Here is a 19225-nt window from a genome sequence, read left to right on the forward strand (position 1 = left end):
GTAAGCCTGATAGAAGCTTACTTAGCAATACTGAAAGCAGTACTTGAAATTTTACACCTTATTCTTCTAGAGAGTTTCTCCATTGTGAGAAATATATTCACCTGTCCAAGCCCAAAGAATGTGCTTAGAAACATGAAGAACAGTGGAAAGAAGACTTTTAATGGTGTTCTTACAAGATCGGGTGTCTGGTAGGCAGGCACACCTGGGGCAGTCACAGCACATAATTTATCTCCTAGCACGCAGTTCCCTCCCCCAGTCCCTCACTGGTCGAGTACTATGAGGTTACCATCTTCCTGGACAGAGCCTAAGTTTCATTATCCCCTTATAAGGTGGTACCCCGGTCCCTTTCCTTGCTTAAGTTTCGATTTCCTAATAACGAAACTTTCTTCCCTTTTATGGACTGACTCCTCCTCTACATCCTGTTTACTTATCATGACTTGCTGGGTGAATGAGCCATGCAGTTTGTCACGTCCGCAGGCTGGCTGCCAGTGCTTAGATTTATCATGCCTTGACAATGAACTATTTAAAATGTTTTCTCACTAATTCTCTCCTCTTTTCTATTTACTTCTTTTGATCTCATTTTCATTTAAACCTTTTTGTTTTGCGAATCACTTTAGAAGTTGTTTACTGTCTTCCTCATAGGAGAGTGGGTTTAATTTGGTTTATAATAGTAGCAGATTTTTTTGCTGGTAAGTCATGGACATTTGTTTATTAATAGCTGTTTCAATTAATCTCTGTGCTAGTCGCCTCACACAGGGATAGTACAACATCCCACTGCTGTTTAGACTCCTGCCACAATTATGGGAGATGTAAGGATTGAAGGTACCATGCCTTTCCATTTTCTAAACCATCCTTCTAGCAACCCATAAATGGATCATCAATTCCAGCATTTTCTGCCAGTTTGTTGGCTAGGGTTGTCAGTCCTTGTAAAGCTTTTGTGATGGTTCCATGTGGGGCAGTATTGCTGGCAATGAAAGTACATTTCCCACCCTGCATAACACATATGCCTCCTTTTTCTGCTAGTATCATGTCTAGCACAAGCCTGTTTTCCCAGGCCACTTTGGCTGGTGGCATTTAACTGGCCAGCCACCCCTTTGAGGGTCTTTCAAGTATAGCTAATGAATCTCTGTTGATTATAATAGATGTAATTGATCCAATCCACATTTTTATTAATAATTGACCACCAGATGAGTGCTGAGTCAAACCCAACAGCTATTTGGTTTCAGGCCTTAAATTTATTAGACACCCCCTCTAGGTACTCCTATTGAGTCAACATATATATTGGGATCAAAAGAATTTGTTAAATCTCTCTGGTTTCGATGGCCATGTGTGTTTTCAGGCATCTTATGGAACGGCAGGGTGAAGGGAATGGCCAATTGGACCAAAGCACAAGTCCCAGTCCTATTGGATGGTAACAGGTTACAGAGGTTCCTCTTCCCACAGTACCACCAGACATCAGGCCGGGGTGTATGGCAAGCTGTGTAATTTCCATTACCTGACTTACCAGTGACGTTTAGGATGTGGGTACAAGCCGAGAGTTCTCCCATGGCTTATTGAACTCTGCCCCCTGCCTAGAGAGGCAAGAGGAGTGGTTCATATTCCCCATGGAGAATGAGGGGATTGCTCTGGTATTTGACCTCTGCAGGAGGAGATGCAGGAAAGAGAAATGACAGACTCTTACAAGTCTCATCTCCGCATGCATCATTGTCCTGGTATATAGCCAACATGCAATGCATTCCTTCAGGATCAGTATCCTATCCTAGGGGAAGTGGAACCACCTGTGCCTGAGGTCATCCTGCAGCACATGTGTAGCCATTACTCTTTTTGAAGGCTTGTAGCGAGAATTTGATCCTTTCGACCCAGGCATTCACATGTCTGTACCCTGTTTCAATTTCTAAGGTTTGCTTAAATCCTTTATTTCAATTATTTCTTTTAGGATTATTATGTGATGGAATAAAGTACTTACTAGGGTCTGGGGTTGGAGTAGTCCCAGGCAAGTGGGAGGCTGAGTTCTTGATTAATTTAAGAACAGATCACCCTAGGGGATCTTTTCCTACAACATCTTCCCCCAGCCTACACTTGAGGCACCACCCTTGGTTCTTGATCTAGGGTGCCTGGATTGTTGATAGTTATGAGTATAGGGTTACACTAAGTTTTGGCAGTTAGTTGGTGGGGAGCCTTTGTATAGATGTATTTTATCTTTTAAGGGACTCCATATTGACGTCCCATATGGAGTCCCTTATGGGACTATCCCATATTGACAGTCCAACCCTGATATTGGGTGGTCCAGCAGACATCATTCCAGCTAGGGCAGGGACTTGCACTGTTGTAGCCTGCATCCAGTTCAGGAAAGAGATACTCATCTGCTTGTGAAACCTGCTTCTGGTTTTCTAAATTTCCACAAGGCAAAACTTGGCAGGCATCAAATTTTATAGTTAGGGGTGCTATAGTTTTATTTACATTAATTACTAGCTTAAGTGAGTAGTTGGGAGTCCCTTTCCAGTTTCCCCGTCCTCCATTCCAATCTTTAGTCCCTGGCATAATAGCCCATCCCAACCACATTAACTTCCATAGAGGGGGCCAGCCCATGTTTTCTTTCTAGGTTTTTCTTAAAGTTAACTTTAAGGCTTTCTTATGTGACCCATGCACTTTCCACTGGTCTTTTTCTCTCCCTTCCAGGGTCTCTTTTACCAGTCCCTTGACTCGAGTACGAGTTCACCCCCTTTCAGTTGTTCCTATGACCGTCTTGGTGATCAGAAGCACTTCTGATAGGGACCTTCCCAGCTGGGTTGGAGCTTGTTTTCTTTCCAAGTCTTAATCAGCACCAAGTCACCAGGCTGGAAGTGGTGAACTTCGAACTCAGGAGGTGGGGTTTGAGTCAGAAGTCCTTTTAACTAAGGGATGACAAGGTGAAGGATATGGCCAGTATACTTTCTCAAAAATTGGTCCTTGGTTTCCGTAGTAGGAAGATCTGTAGTCCTGCCCAAATATGGGAGTCCATGTAATAACTCAAAGGAGGACAGTCTCGAGATTTTTTCTTGAGGGGCTGTCCTAACCCTAAGGAGAGCTACTGAAAGACATTTGGTCCAGGGCATGTGAGTTTCTAATATTTGTTTGGTAATATGCTTTTTGAGAGTTTGATTTATTCTTTCTAACTTTCCAGAGTAAAGGGGATGCCAGGGAGTGTAAAATCCCATCTAATTTGTAAACTTTCCTTAATTTCCCTTAACACCCTTGAGGTAAAGTGGCTGCCACTGTCTGAATCAATATTTTCTAACAGGCCAAATCTGGATATAATCTGCTCTAAGATTATTTTGACCATATTCCCAGTAGTGGCTGTCAGTTGGGAGAGGCTTCTACCCAGTTGGAAAGGTTATCTATGATCACAAGCAAAGACTTCAGTCTTTCTACTTGGGTATTTCTGTGAAATCTAGTTGAATGCTCTGGAATGGTCTTAGTCCAGGAGGTCGTCCTCCTGTGGCCTGTCTTCTAATTACCTTTTTGTTCATCCTTTGATAAGTTACACAACTTGCACATACTTGTTTAGCAAGGATATAAATCCCTAAACACCAATACTTTCTAAGTATTGCATCACACAGAGCCAGGGGTCCCCAGTGACTCCTTTTGTGTAATGTATTCATTAGTTCTCTCATCAGGGGTTTACTTATCATCTCTCACATCAGGAAGTAACTATTTCTCATCTTCAGTTTGAGTGACCGCTATCCTGTCTAATTCTTCTTTCTCCTCTTTGGTAAACTGAGGCCTTAATACTACCTCAGGGAGGTCTGGGATCAGGCTAAATAGTCTAATTTCTTCCTCCAGGGGAGCTTGCTTAGCAGCTTCATCTGCCAGGCTATTTCCTATAGCTTCTATAGTGTTCCTTTACTGATGACCTGTTACATTAAGTGTGATTAGTTATCGCTGCTGGAAATAGGAGGCTTTCTAAAACCTGTTTGACTAGTTCTCCATGTACCAGTTCTTTTCCCCTGCTATTAGGCCCTGCTCTGTCCATATTTTTCCAAAAGTGTGTATCACCCCATAGGCATATTTAGAATCAGTTTATATAATGCCTTCTTGGCCTTCAAGGAGCTTTAGGGCCTGGCTAACAGCATGTAATTCACAGGTTTGGGCCCACCAGCCATTAGGTAATCTACCTTTCTCACATTAAAAAGTGTTTATTTCCATCAATGACAGCACAGCTGTTGTATTTCTTGCCATCTGTCACTCAGGATGACACATCCACAAATAGCCTTAGCCCATCATGTAGTGGAACTTTTCTGAGGTCTGGTCTAACTTTGGTTTGGTATTCTGTGATGTATAAGCAGTTATGGTCTGATGCCTCTTTGTTCTCTTCTCCTTTCCATATGAAACTGACTGGATTCAGGTAAGTATCTGCTGTTATGACCAAATCATCTTTTTCTGGTAATATGGCTTCATATTTTAGAATCTGAGAATCTATTAACCATCTCCCAGCTTTTTTATTTAATATATTCCTGACCTGATGTGGGGTGCTCATTATTAGGGCCCCACCAAGGGTTAGTTTTTGACTCTTCTCTACCAGCAGGGCTGTGGCAGCTACTTCTTGCACACATTCGGGCTACCCTCGAGAGGCAGGATAATAAAGCTTGGCGACAAAAACAACAGGTTGCCTCTTCCCTTCCCAGCTCTGAGTGAACACCCCAAAGGCCATGCCCTGCTCTACTGTTACAAATAGAAGGAATGGTTTCTCTAAAGATGGGAAGGCCAGGACTAGGGCTGTAATGAGGGCCTGCTTTATCTGTCTCATTGCCTGAATGTCCTCTGGGGACCATTGCAAGGGATCAGGTTCCTCTTCTAGTAGCTTGAGATACACAGTCTTTGTCTTTCGAGCATATGAGTCAATCCATAACCTACAGCAGCCAGTTAAACATGAAAATTTTCAGAATTCTCTCTTTGTTTTAGGCGAAGGAAGACCCACTATTCCTGACAGTCTTTCTGGGTTTATTTTCTGCTTTCCTTCACTAATCAGGTGTCCTAAAGATTTAACTTATTTTTCTACAAACTGCAATTTGTTTTTAGAGACTCACAACCCCCCTTCTCCTAGAAAATTAAGCAAGCTTATGGTGGTTTCTGATACCTCGGACCTCCTCTCCCCAGAAATTTAAAGATCATCTATGTATTATAATAACTGGGTTCCCCTGGAAGGTTGGAATTCCTCTAGGAATTTTTCTAAGATTTGACTAAATAAGTTTGGGGCTTCCGTGAAAGCTTGTGGCAGCACAGTCCAGTGGTACTGCTGTTTTTCTTCCCAGTTATAGGATTTCCCCATTCAAAGGCAAAGAGGTCCCTACCCCTAAAGTCTACAGTACATGCTCAGAATGCATCTTTTAGATCCACCATATTGAACCACTTATGTTCATAGGATATCTTACTAGGGAGGTTGTAGAGGTTAGGCACCACAGGATGGTGGGTCTGGACAATTTGATTTATGGCCCTTAGATCTTGCACCAATCTATATAACCCATCAGGCTTTTTGACTGGGAGAATTGGAGTGTTATATGGTGACATGCAGGGTTCCAATAATCTATCTTTGATGAATTCCTTTATTACCCATTGGAGCCCATTTTTCTCCTTTCAGTGGGAATGGGATATTGTTTTCTGCAAAGTGTTTCTCCTGGTTGCTTTAGTTTAATCTGTAAAGGTATAATTTTTAATCTTCCCTTGTTGCCTTCCCTAATCCACACAAGGGGATTAATTTATCTTTCCTCTTCCTCTGTTAGGAGGCCCATTATTACTTTTATTTATCCCCCTTCTATTCCTAATCCTAAATCCAGTCTCACAATTAGGTCCTGATTTAGTTAGTTCCTGATTCAGGAACATATAAGAGTGAACCTTCAATTTGTTCTAGTCCCAATCTAATTAACATTTGTTTGAATATCAGAATGTGGAATCCGTCCCCTTTTACTCCTGATACTGTCCATTTTTCCTTAGAGAGTTCTGTACCCCTTGAAGGATGAATTAGGGAGAATCGAGCCAACCCAGTATCAACCACAAATGTTACTTCTGCCACCTTGAGTTCCACCATCAATTTTATCAAGGGTTCGTGGTAGGACCTACTTAAAAGGAGCCCCAACCCCCCCAGTCTTCATCAAAAGTCATCACAGGGATTATCTTCTCTTTCTTTTTCCATTCTGGACATTCTCTCTTAAAATGTCCCGGTTTTCCACACTGTAACATCCACTTACAGTCTTAGGAGTTTTTCCCTGTATTTCTCTTCTGACTTTTTGCTGAAACCTAGTATTTTCTCATCTCCTCCAAGAGGGGTCTTGATCTAACTTCTTCCTGACTACCTCCTCTACAGTGGAAACCATGATTTTCACTTTTTGTCTCTGTTTCTCCTCTTCTCTTCATATAAAGGCCCTTTTAGCTTTCTTCAGTAATTCCTCAATTGATTTTTTTCATTCTAACCGTTGATCTTTTGTACTTTTTTTGTAATGTCAGGTCACCTCTTAGTTACAAAGTTAACCTTCAAAGTGCTTTGCCCTACTGGGTCCTCTGGATCTAATCTGGAGTATTTTCTCATTTGATCTCTGAGCCTCTGAAGGAATGCAGAGGGAGTTTCCTCTTTTTCTTGTTTAATCTCGAATGCCTTTGAGATACTTTGTGTCCTAAGAGTGGATTCTTTGATCCTTTTAACTATTAGTTCCTTGAGGTTCTGCATTTGGGCACAGCCCCTGGGATCATTATCCCATTTGGGATTGACATTAGGACATTTTTGCTTGGCTGGCAAGACTCCTTGTCTGGGATAATTCCCCTTTATTCTCCTGTGAACATGATATTTATGATAGACATAATTTCAGCCCAGGTATAAAAGCTGGGTGCTGGGAATTGGTCCAGCTATTCTGCTAAACCAAGAGTACCTTCTAGGAGTGGGTTCATTTCCTCTTGAAATTCCTAACTTCAGTACTTGTAAGAGCAGCATTTACAAAGCCAATCTTTTCCTGCCCTATGGGAAGTTTCCTAAGAGGGAACAGGCTAGATGTTTGCTGTTTGGAGGGGATAGGGAAGTTCTCAATAACCCTCTTACACTGTTCTAATTCTTTTGTTGAATTTGGATAAGGATATAAAGTAGTTTGTTTGACTCCCTCATGGTCTCCAGGTCTTTCTTTCCTCTAACCCTTCTGCTGCTCTTGATCTTCCTGTCCCTTATTTTGTGAGACATGTGGAGGAGACAAGCATGATAGGAGGTCCCAGGGCTTTTCACTGGGCAAGGGCTTCTTACTAAGCTCTTTTTCTTCCTCTTTGATGGGGAACATGGGGGTTAATTTCTTAATCCAGCAGAGAGTGTAACTTATCTCCTCTTGTGAGAATGGGGTTTTATTATTCACATAATTAAAGGTTGGTACTCCCAATCCTCACCTGAGCCGAACTTAGGCCAAAAGACCAAAGGCTTATGAATGGGGTCTTTGGGCCAGATTAAATAGCAATACTTTACCATCTTTTGCTTTTCCTTTCCCTGATTTGAGGGGTGTCCCTCCCAACCTGCAACATTCTCCCCAAAGGACTATCTGGGGGAATGTCAGAGGGAGTCTCTTTAGCTCCCTCTTTCCTTTGTTCCATAGACCTAGAATTTCTGTTTCCCATTTTCTGTCAGTCTCTATGTCTGAGCTTTTCCCTGTGTACTCAATCCACCCTACTGGAGGTTTCTTGCACACCCCAAGAATTGCTTTGTCTGTCTCTGGCTGCTTCTCTTGCAGGAGAATGGAACCGTGGATTGGGACTCTGCCCTCGCTTCATGTCTAGAATACATCTCAGTCACATACACTCAACCGCTGAAAATGCTCAACCACCAAGGCAGTACTGATAGTCCAATTTTCCTACCTTGGCTCATGCACAAGTTTGCCTGGTTGCTACCGTGCCTGCTTTTCTCCCTGTGTTGCCTCCACTGCCTCCTGAATAACAGTCTCAGGTTTGTCTATGGCCTCTGTGGGGAGCCAAGATGCCTGGACAAGGTGGGACGTGTCTTCCCTCTCAGCTGGAGTCCACTCCACACAGGCACACACATCCCAGATGAGCCCCCAAGTTTGTGAGAAACACATTCACCTGTCTAAACCCAAAGAATGGACGTAGAGACAAGGAACAGTGGAAATGAGACTTTTAATGGTGGTCTCGCAAGGTCGGGTGTCTGGTAGGCAGGCACACCCAGGGCAGTTGCAGCAGGTAATTTATCTCCTAGCATGCAAGTCCCTCCTCCAGTTCCTCACTGGTCAAGTACTATGGGATTACAATCTTCCTGGATGTTGCCTAAGTTTCATTATCCCCTTATAAGGTTATACCCCATCCCCTTCCCTGCTTAAGTTTTGATTTCCCAATAACAAAACTTTCTTCCTTTGTATAGCCTGACCCCTTTTCCACATCCTGTTCATGTATCATGACTTTCTATGTGCATGAGCTCTGCGGTTTGTCACATCTGCAGGCTGGCTGCCAGTACTTAGATTTATCATGCCTTGAAAATAGACCATTTAAAATATTTTCTCACACCATCACCAAGGAAAATGTCTCCTGAAAATTATTTTTGTTAATTATAGCTTAAAAGTATAAAGCTATGAATATATTCTTTTGCTATTACTGAATGAAGGCAAGTGTATTCAACCTTGGAAATATAGAACTAATGATATACTCAAGATAAATTAGGAAAAGGAATGGGATGAGTAGAGATATGGAAAGTCTATAGAAACACAAATATATTCATATTACAAAAATAAACACATACAAAGTGAAAATCAATCTAAACAAGAAAGCAAAGAAAGGGTCAGAGCAAGATGACCAAGTAGAACCCCTTCTGGCAATTGTTCCCCCCTGCCCCCACAGGAACAACAAACTGAACAACTATCCACACAAGAAAGCACCTTTATGAGAACCAAAAATCAGGTGAGTGATTATAGTACCTGGTTTTGACATTATATCAAACAAAGAGACATCGAAAAGGATAGAAAAGACAGTCTTGGATCACCTACACTACCCTTTCTCCGTCCCATAGCAGTGGCCATATGGCATTAAAGAATAATTTGTGTGCTTGGGGCAGGAAGAGCTCAGGGATTGTGGGACTTTGCATTGGAACCTAGTGCTGCCCTCTCACAGTGGAAAGCAGCGCAGGGCAGAGTTTGGCCAACACCCACAGAAGAAGCATTTAGACCTGCCCTAGCCAGAGAGGATTTGTCCATCCCTGTGGCTAGAAACTGAGTTCTGGGAAGCCCCACCACCACAGGCTAAAGGACGGTGGGCTCCTAAATAAATTTGAAAGGCAGTCTAGACCACAAGAGCTATAATTCCTAGGCAAGTCCTGGTGCTGTGCTAGGCTCAGAGCCAGAGGACTTAGGGTGCACATGGTCCAGTGAGACACCAGCTGGGGTGGCAAAGGTAATATTTGCATCACCTCTCCCTCAGTCCCAGGAAGTACTTCTTGCAGCTCTGGCACAGAGTCTTTCTGCTTGAGGAAAGGAACGGCAAGAGTGAAGAGGACACTGTCTGCAACTTGGATGCTAGCTCAGCCACAGTAAAACAAAGCATCAAGCAGAGTCCTGAAGCCCTCATTCCAGGCTCTAGCTCCCAGATGATATTTTTAGACCTGCCCTGGGCCAGAAGGAAACCCACTGCCCTGAAGGGAGAGGCACAGGCTTGGCAGGATTCACCACCTGCTGACTAAAGAGCCCTTGGGCCTTGGATAGGTATCAGTATTAGCCAGACAGTAGTCACCATGAGGATGGGGCAGTGGTATCCATCAGGATAGTCACCTTCTGCTTCAGTAAAAAGTAGGGAAAAGTACAGAGGTCTTTGTCTTGCAACTTGGGTAACAGCTTAACCACAGTAAAATAAAGCACCAAGCAGAGTCTTAAAGTTCCTGATTCCGGGTCTTAGCTTATGGACACCATTTCTAGACCCACCCTGGGTGAGCAGAGAACTTGATGCCCTGAAGGCAAAGACCCCAGGCCTGGCAGGATTCACTACCCAATGACTAAAGGGCTCTTATGCCTTAAATAAACAGCAGCAGCCAGGCGATAATTGCCACAAACTTTGGGTTACACCCAGTACTGTACTGGCATCAGGAATTACCCTGAACAGTCCCAGTGGTGGTAGCCAAAGAAGTGCTTGTGTCACCCTCCCTGTAACTCCAAACAGCTCAGAACAGAGAGGGAGAGATAGAGATTCCATTTGTTAGAGGAAAATTAAGGGAAGAGAACTGGATACTCTCTGCCTGGTAATCCACAAATTTCTCCCAGATCATACCCAAGTCCATAGAGACAGTACTTCTGTAAGTCTGCAAGAGTCAGAGTGTTACTGGGCTTGGAATCCCTATAATGCAGACACAGCTGCAGTGACCAAAGACTTAGATCACAGCAATTTAATTTCCTTTGAATACTTGGAAAAGCCTTCTCAAGATGGGTGGGTACAAACAATTTCAGACTGTGAAGATTAGAATAAATACATAACTTACCAAGGTTCAGACATCAATAAACATCCACAAGCATAAAGACCATCCAGGAAAACATAATCTCACCAAATGAACTAAATAAGGAACCTGATCAACCTTGAACTGACAGAGATATGTGACCTTTCAGATAGAAAACTCAAAAGAGTGATTTTGAGGAAGCTCAATATTAAAAAAAGAAGAGAGAGAGAGAAGGAATTCAGAATCCTATCAGAGAGATTTTAAAGAGATTGAAATAATAAAACAAATCAAGCAGAAATTCTGGAGCTGAAAAATTCAATTGACAAACTGAAAAATACATCAGAATCTCTCAACAGCAGAATTGACCAAAGAGAAGAAAGAATTAGGGAGCTTGAAACAGGGTATATGAAAATATACAGTCAGATGACAAAAGAGAAGAAAGAAGAAAGTATGTCTACAAGATGTAGAAAATAGCCTAAAAAGTGCAATTGACCTCAAAGAAGAGGTAGAGAGATTAGGATGGAAAGTTTATTTAAAGAAATGATAAGAGAGAACTTTCTAAACCAGGAGAAATATATCAATATTCAAGCAACAAAGGTTATAGAACACCAAGTACTTAACCCAAATAAGACTCAAGATATTTAATAATCACACTCCCAAATGTCAGCAATAAAGAAATAATACTAAAAGCAACAAGAGAAAATAAACAACACATAAAGGATCTGCAATACTTCTGGCAGCAGACTTAGTGGAAACCTTACAAACCAAGAGAGTGGCATGCTGTATTTAAATTTAGGGAAAAAGGCTGAAGGTAAAAATAACAAAACCTTTTATCCTAGAAGATTATATTCAGGGAAACTATACCACAAACATGAAGGACAAATAAACACTTTCCTACACAAATAAAATCTGAGGGATTTCATCAATGCCAGATCTGTCCTACAAGAAAAGCAAAAGGGAGTTCTTCAGTTTGAAAGAAAAGAACATTAACGAGCAATAAAATATCATCTGATGTATAAAACTCACTGGTAAGAGTAAGAATACACACAAATACAGAATATTAAAACACTAACTGCGGTGTTAGTATCTTGAATAGTAAGGCTAAAAGATAAACCTATCAAAAATAATAACTACAACAACTTTTTAAGACAGAGAGTATAGTAAGACATAAATCGAAATGACAAGAAGTTAAAAAGTGGAAGGGATGGAGTTAAAGTGCAGAGTTTTTTTAGTTTTCTCTTTGATTCTTTGTTTGTTTTTGCAATCAGAGTTAAGTTGTCATCAGTTTAAAATAATGGCTTATAAGGTGTTACTTGCAAGCCTCATGGTAACCTCAAATCAAAAAATCTACAATAGGTACACAAAAAATAAAAAGCAAGAAATTAAAACATACCACCAGAGAAAATCATTTTCACAAAAAGGAAGACAGGAAGGAAGGAAAAGAAGAACACAAAACAACCAGAAAACAAAGAACAGAATTGCAATAGTAAGGCCTTACTTGTCAATAACATGAAATATAAATAAACTGAACTATTCAATCAAAACATATAGAGTAACTGAATGGATTAAAAAATAAGAACCAAGTATCTTCTGCCTACAAGAAATGCACTTCACCTATAAAGACACACACAGACTGAAAATAAAGGGATGGAAAAAGTTATTCCATGCAAATTGAAACAAGAAAAGATCGTGAGTAGCTATACTTACACCAGACAAAGCAGATTTCAAGGCAAACATTATAATGACCTATCTCTTTTTAAATAATGATAAAGGGAACAATTCAGCAATAGGATATAATAACTGTAAATATATGTGCACCCAACACTTGAGTACCTAGATATATAAAGCAAATATTATTAGAGCTAAAGAGAGAGATAGACACCAATACAATAATAGCTGGAAATGTCAACACCCTACTTTCAGCATTGGATAGATGCTGTTACATGTCTGACTGAACAGTACAGTGAGAAAATCAACAAACACCAGGCTTAATCTGCACTCTGGACCAAATGGACCTCATAGATATTTACAGAACATTTCATCCAAGAGCTGCAAAAATAACACATTTTTCTCAGCACATGGATTATTCGCAGAGGTAAACCATATATTAGGCCACAAAAGAAGCCTTAAATATTTCAAAAAAGTTGAAGTCATATCAAGTATCTTTTCTGTACACAATGGAAAAAAATCACTAAAAAGAGAAACTTCAGAAACTATATAAATGCATGGATATTAAATAATGTGTTCCTGAATGACCAGTGGATCAATGAAGAAATTAAGAAGGAAATAAAAATTTCTTGAAAGAAGTGAAAGTGGAAATACAACATACCAAAACATATGAGATATGAGAAAAGCAGTCCTAAGAGAAAAATTTATAGCAATAAGTGTGCACACTAAAAAAGCAGAAAGATTTCAAATAAACAAGTTACTGATACATCTTAAGGAACTAGAAAAGCAAAGGCAGACAAAAACCAAAAGTAGTAGGAAAAAAATAGAACAGAAATAAATAAAAATAAAAATATAAAAAATCAATGAAACAAAAATTTTTTTTTCTTTTTTCTGTTTAAAGATAAAGTCAACAAACCTTTCACTGGACTAAGAGCAAAAGACAGAAGACTCAAATAAATGAAATCAGAAATGGAAAAGGAGACATTACAACTGATACCATAGAAAATCAAAGGATCATTAGAAACTATTATGAGAAACTATATGCCAATAAATTTGAACACCTAGAAGAAATGAATACACATACAACCTACCAAGATTGAAATGAAAAGAAATTCAAAACCCAAACGGATCAATTAAAAATAATGACATCCAAGTCATAATAAAAAGTCCCTATAAAAGGAAAGCTATGGACCTGATGGCTTCATTGCTGAATTTCAAAACATTTAAAGAAGAATTAAAACCAATCCTACTGAAATTATTCTGAAAAATAGAGGATAAGGCAATACTTCCAAACTCATTCGTCCAGGCCAGTATTACCCATATATCGAAACCAGATAAAGATACATTAAAATCAGAAAGCTACAGGCCAATATCTCTAATGAACATTGATGCAAAAATCCTCAACAAAATGCTACCTGACTGAATTCAACAATGCATTAAAAAGATTATGACTCATGACCAAGTGGGATTTGTCTCAGAGACAGAAGGATGGTTCAACATGTGCAGATCAATTAATGTGATACATCATATCCATGGAAAGAAGGAAAAAAATGATATTTCAAGTGATGGTGAAAAAAGTATTTGATAACATTCAATATCACTTCACGATAAAAATTCTAAAAATCCTGATTATAGAAGAAACATACCTCAATGCAATAAAAACTATATGTGACAGACCCACAGCTAGTATCATATTAAATGGAGAAAAATGGAAAGCCTTTCCTCTAAGACAAGCTTATCCAACATACAGTCTCTGGACCTCATGTGTCCAGGACAGCTTTGAATATGGCCCAATACAAATCTGTAAACTTTCTTAAAACATTATGATACTTTTCTGATTATTTTTTAGCTCACCAGCTATTTGTTAGTGTATTTTATGTGTGGCCCAAGAAAATTCTTTTTCTTCCAATGTGGCCTAGGGAAGCCAAAAGATTGGACACCCCTGTGGTCTAAGACCTGGAACAAGACAAGGATGCCCACTTTCACCACTGTTATTCACCAGAGTAATGGAAGTCCAACAATCAGACAAGAGAAAAAAAAGGGAATTTGCATTAGAAAGGAAGAAGTTAAATTATCCTTCTTTGCAAATGATATGATCTTATATTTGGAAAAACTTAAAGACGCCACAAATTTCAGTAAATTTAGAAAATATGAAATCAACACACAAAAATCAGTAGCATTTCTGTATGCCAACAATGAAGAATCTGAAAAAGGAATCAAGAAAGTAGTCCAATTTACAATAGCTACAAATAAAATAAAATACCTGGTAATAAGCAGTGAAAGATCTCTATAATGAAAATCATAAAATATTGATGCAAGAAATTGAAGAGGACACACAAACACAAAGAAAAATATTCTATGTTTATGGATTGGAAAAATCAATATTATTCAAATGTCTACACCCCAAAACAGTCTATGACTTCAATGCAATTCTTATCAAAATACCAATTATATTTTTCACAGATATAGAAAATATAATCCGAAACTTTATATGGAACCACAAAAGACCCAGAATAGCCAAAGCCATTTTGATCAAAAAGAACAAAACTGGAAAAATCACTTTACCTCACTTCAAATTATATTGCAGAAGTGTAGTAAACAAAACAGTATGATACTGGCATAAACCCTCTAGACACATAGACCAATGGGACAGAATAGAGTACCTATAAATAAATCCATACTATTAATACTCCAGGGAGCTCATTTTCAACAAAGTTGCCCAGAACATACACTGGGAAAAGGACAGTCTCTTCAATACATCACAATGGGGAAACTGGCTGTCCATATGCAGACAAGTGAAATCAGACCCTTATCTCTTGCCATATACAAAAGGAAATGAAAATGGATTAAAGACTTATATCTATGACCTCAGGCTTTGAAACTACTAAAAGAAAACTTCGGGGAAGTTCTCTGGGACTTTGGTCTGGACAAAGATATCTGAGTAATACCTCAAAATCACAGGTAACCAAAGCAAAAATGGATAAATGAGATCAGATCAAGTTAAAAAGCTTCTGTATAGCAAAGAAAACAATTAGTGAAGTAAATAGACAATGAACAGAGTGGGAGAAAACATTTGCAAACTATCCATCTGACAAGGGACTAATAATCAGAATATGTGAGGATCTCAAACAACTCAAGAGGAAAAAAATCTAATAATCTGATTTAAAATGAGTGAAACATCTGAATAGATAGTTCTCAAAAGAAGACATACAAATGGCAAACAGGTATATGAAAACATACTGAATGCCACTGGTCATCAGAGAAATGCAAATCCATATTACAATGAGATACTCTCTTAATCCAGTTAAAATTATTTTTATCTAAAAGACAGGCAAAAATGAACGCTGGCAAGCATGTAGATAAAGGGGAACCCTCGTACACTGTTGGTAGAAATGTAAACTATTAGAGCCACTATGGAGAATAGCATGGACAGTCCCCAAAACACTACAAGTGGAACTAACATATGATCCAACAACCCCACTGTTAGGTATATACCCAAAAGAAAGGAAATTAGTATATGAAAGCGATATCTGCACTTTCATGTCTATCACAGCAGTATTCACAATAGCCAAGATTTGGTAGGAACATACACCCATCAAACAGATGCATGGATAAAGAAAATGTGGGACGTATACACAATGGAATATTATTGAGCCATAAAAAGAACAAAATCCTATAATTCACAACCATATTGATGGAACTGGGGGACATTTAGTTAAGTGAAATAAGGCAGGCATACAAAAACCATTTTCACATGTTCTCACTCATATATGGGAGCTAAAAATTGAAGCAATTGAACTCATGAACATAGAGAGTAGAATGATGGTGACCAGAGACTAGAAAGTGTAGGAGGTTGCAGTGGGGTTTGTGGGAAGTAGCAATGGTTAATGGGTACAAAAACATAGATATAATGTATAAGATCTATTTTTTGGTAACACAACAGGGTGATTATAGCCAACAATAATTTATTGTTTATATACAAAAATAACTAAAAGTGGAATTAGAATGTTCCTGATACATAAAATGATAAAAGCTTGAGGTGATGGGTACTTCAATTACCCCGATGTCATTACTACACCTTGTATACTTGTATCAGAATGTCTTGTGTACCCTATAAATATATACATCTACTATGTACTCATAAAAATTAAAAAAATTCCCATAAAAATAAGAAATCAATTGGTTTCATATAGATTGCCTTCTATTTGAATGGAATGGATTTTATGAAATCAGGATGCTGAATAATATAAGTGATAAAGTAGAAAAAGGATTTTTTTCTCTCAATAATAATAAAAAAGGCAATAATACAATCCAGGAAAAGAAACTCATATAATCATACTATAATATAAAGCAACCTAAAATATGATTTTATTTTGAGAAATTTATGTATTGTAAGAAATGTTGAATACATTAGTCTGTTTATTAGGAATGTTTTCATTTGGATAGAATTATGGTTATTACATTTGACCTTAGACAAATTACAGCTTATTACCTAATTTTTTGTGAATTATATTTATATAGCATAACTTTTAATAATGGTATTATTTTTAACTACAAATAAAATATTCTTAACTTTTTCAATGTACTAATAGAAGTGCAGGTGAAAGAAAACACAAGGAGAAAGAAAGAAGTGGATATTAAGATAGCTTGTAGTTTCATGCTTACAGTTTCATGTAATATAAAAATTAAGAGATACTTTCAAAAGCTGATCTAATGCTAAACTGAGATTTACATATTTATATATCCAAAATAATCATTACAAGAGCAAAATAATAGCTAACTAAAATTGAGAAGAAGAAATGTGAGACATTGGTAAACTAATGTTTATCTTTAAATGTAGAAATTTAGTAGAGAATTTCTCAACTTTATGTGTCAGTAATGGTGTCATGTCAATATTTTTAGAGTAAGAAATGTATTCTTAAGAGCAGCTCAAAATATGAAAATGTTAAGTGGTGATTTTTAGAAAACATATATAAAGGGTACTACATGGCATTGCTACTTTTTATTAAGAGCACTTAAGTTTTATTTTCAAACTGTATATGTTAAAAATTAAGTTAGATGTAGTTTAAAATTATGTAAGAAAATGATAATGGGCTGGGCGCGGTGGCTCAAGCCTGTAATCCCAGCACTTTGGGAGGCCAAGACGGGCAGATCACAAGGTCAGGAGATCGAGACCATCCTGGTTAACATGGTGAAACCCCGTCTCTACTAAAAAATACAAAAAACTAGCCGGGCGAGGTGGCAGGTGCCTGTAGTCCCAGCTACTCGGGAGACTGAGGCAGGAGAATGGCATGAACCCGGGAGGTGGAGCTTGCAGTGAGCTGAGATCCAGCCACTGCACTCCAGCCTGGGCGACAGAGCGAGACTCTGTCTCAAAAAAAAAAAAAAAAAAAAAGAAAATGATAATGAAACTGCAAGTACAACTATTAATTTACAAGAATTGACCAGTGTCTGGAACAGAGTTTGCCATGCAATGATCACATCTGATATTTTTTTCCAGAAAATTCCCAGCAAAAACTTGGTGTGGGTATTGCTTTTGGGAGACACAGAGCTCAGGAAACAGTCAAACAAAATTTAAGCCACATAAACTAAATTGGGTTTTTAAATTTCTATTGTGTTTAATGTCCATTAATTTTATTTTTATACCTAATAAAAATTAGTAGGGTTTTCAAATCAGACAAACATATTTTAAAATCTTATTTTAACCAATTGTTCATTGTGTTTTTAAGGCAACTTTTCTCTCAATATTCCTATTTATCTAAAAGGGCCTCTATTATCAACTTCACAGGAATTTTATCAGTGGTAAGGTAACATATTCAAAGGATTTGGCATAAAGTAGATTCTTCTATGTTTTCTCCTTTCCCCTATACTTCTCTAACTCTTCTACACATTTCTTCTCCTAAGCACAGGAAATTTTCATTTAACACAATATACTGGCCATAGAAAACATTTCAACATTGCTGGAATTTCTAGACTTAGTTGAAATCAATCAACATTGCTGGCCTAATATATGTAATTCAAAGAAATGAATTATCCAAAGTAAATCATTATGCCAAGTTATAGTTTAACTTCTTCTAGCATCAGTTACTACTTTGTGTTTTAATGGGACTATTTAGTCGTTATGTTTCAGTCATCCTCGTTAATCAGAGTTCAACTTTATACTAAAAATAACTTTGTATTTGCAACCAAGTGCAATTATAAGAGTTTTATGCTTATAGGAAGAAAAATTACAAGAAATATATTTTGGATTTGTCACCATTGTATTTGATGGCCTGTGTCTTTTCTGGTTTATGAGTTTATAAAGGGGTTTTTCTAAATATTATTTATAACTATTTCAGTAACATCAGTGGTTGGATAGCCCAACTGTTTTGTGTTGGGGTTCAAAACATAATACCCAAAAGTATAGCACTTTGGCATGCTGAGTACTTTCAATTAAAAGAGATTGGAAGGCTTCAGAAGCAGCCTGGGAACCTTCCCCAGTCCTCCTTTCTCCTTCATAGAAAGCCATGGAACTGGAATTCCTCTTCCTTGAGGAGGGTCATAGAAACTTGAACTCCTCTCTCCCAAAGCCAGAATAAAACCTAGAAATATAACCCTAACTTTTCCCTGCCTTTCTGTGTAAGAGCTGCCCATAAAGAAATTTGCTGGCTTGTCTGACAGTTAGGTTATGAGACCCTCATTCCAGAGGAGTTTTGTGCCATACCAGGAGGAAAGAATGCTGCACAGACAGACCAAGAAGAATCTGAACCAGCAGGCCTTGCTGGGTGTCCCCTGCTCAGTCTGTCCCTGTCAGATCATACCTTTTTGTACAATCACATTTCTACACAGCTGCCCATGTATCATCAAACCTAAGCATAAAAGTAGACAGTTTTGGGGGTGGAGCAAGATGGCCGAATAGGAACAGCTCCAGTCTCCAACTCTCAGCGCGAGCAACACAGAAGACCGGTGATTTCTGCATTTTCAACTGAGGTGCTGGGTTCATCTCACTAGGGAGTGCCGGACATTTGGTGCTGGTCAGCTGCTGCAGCCTGACCAGCGAGAGCTGAAGCAGGGCGAGGCATCGCCTCACCTGGGAAGTGCAAGGGGGATGGGAATCCCTTTTCCTAACCAGGGGAACTGAGACACACA

This window comes from Mandrillus leucophaeus, unplaced genomic scaffold (assembly GCF_000951045.1).
Source record: "Mandrillus leucophaeus isolate KB7577 unplaced genomic scaffold, Mleu.le_1.0 Scaffold221, whole genome shotgun sequence".
Classification (NCBI taxonomy): Eukaryota; Metazoa; Chordata; class Mammalia; order Primates; family Cercopithecidae; genus Mandrillus; species Mandrillus leucophaeus.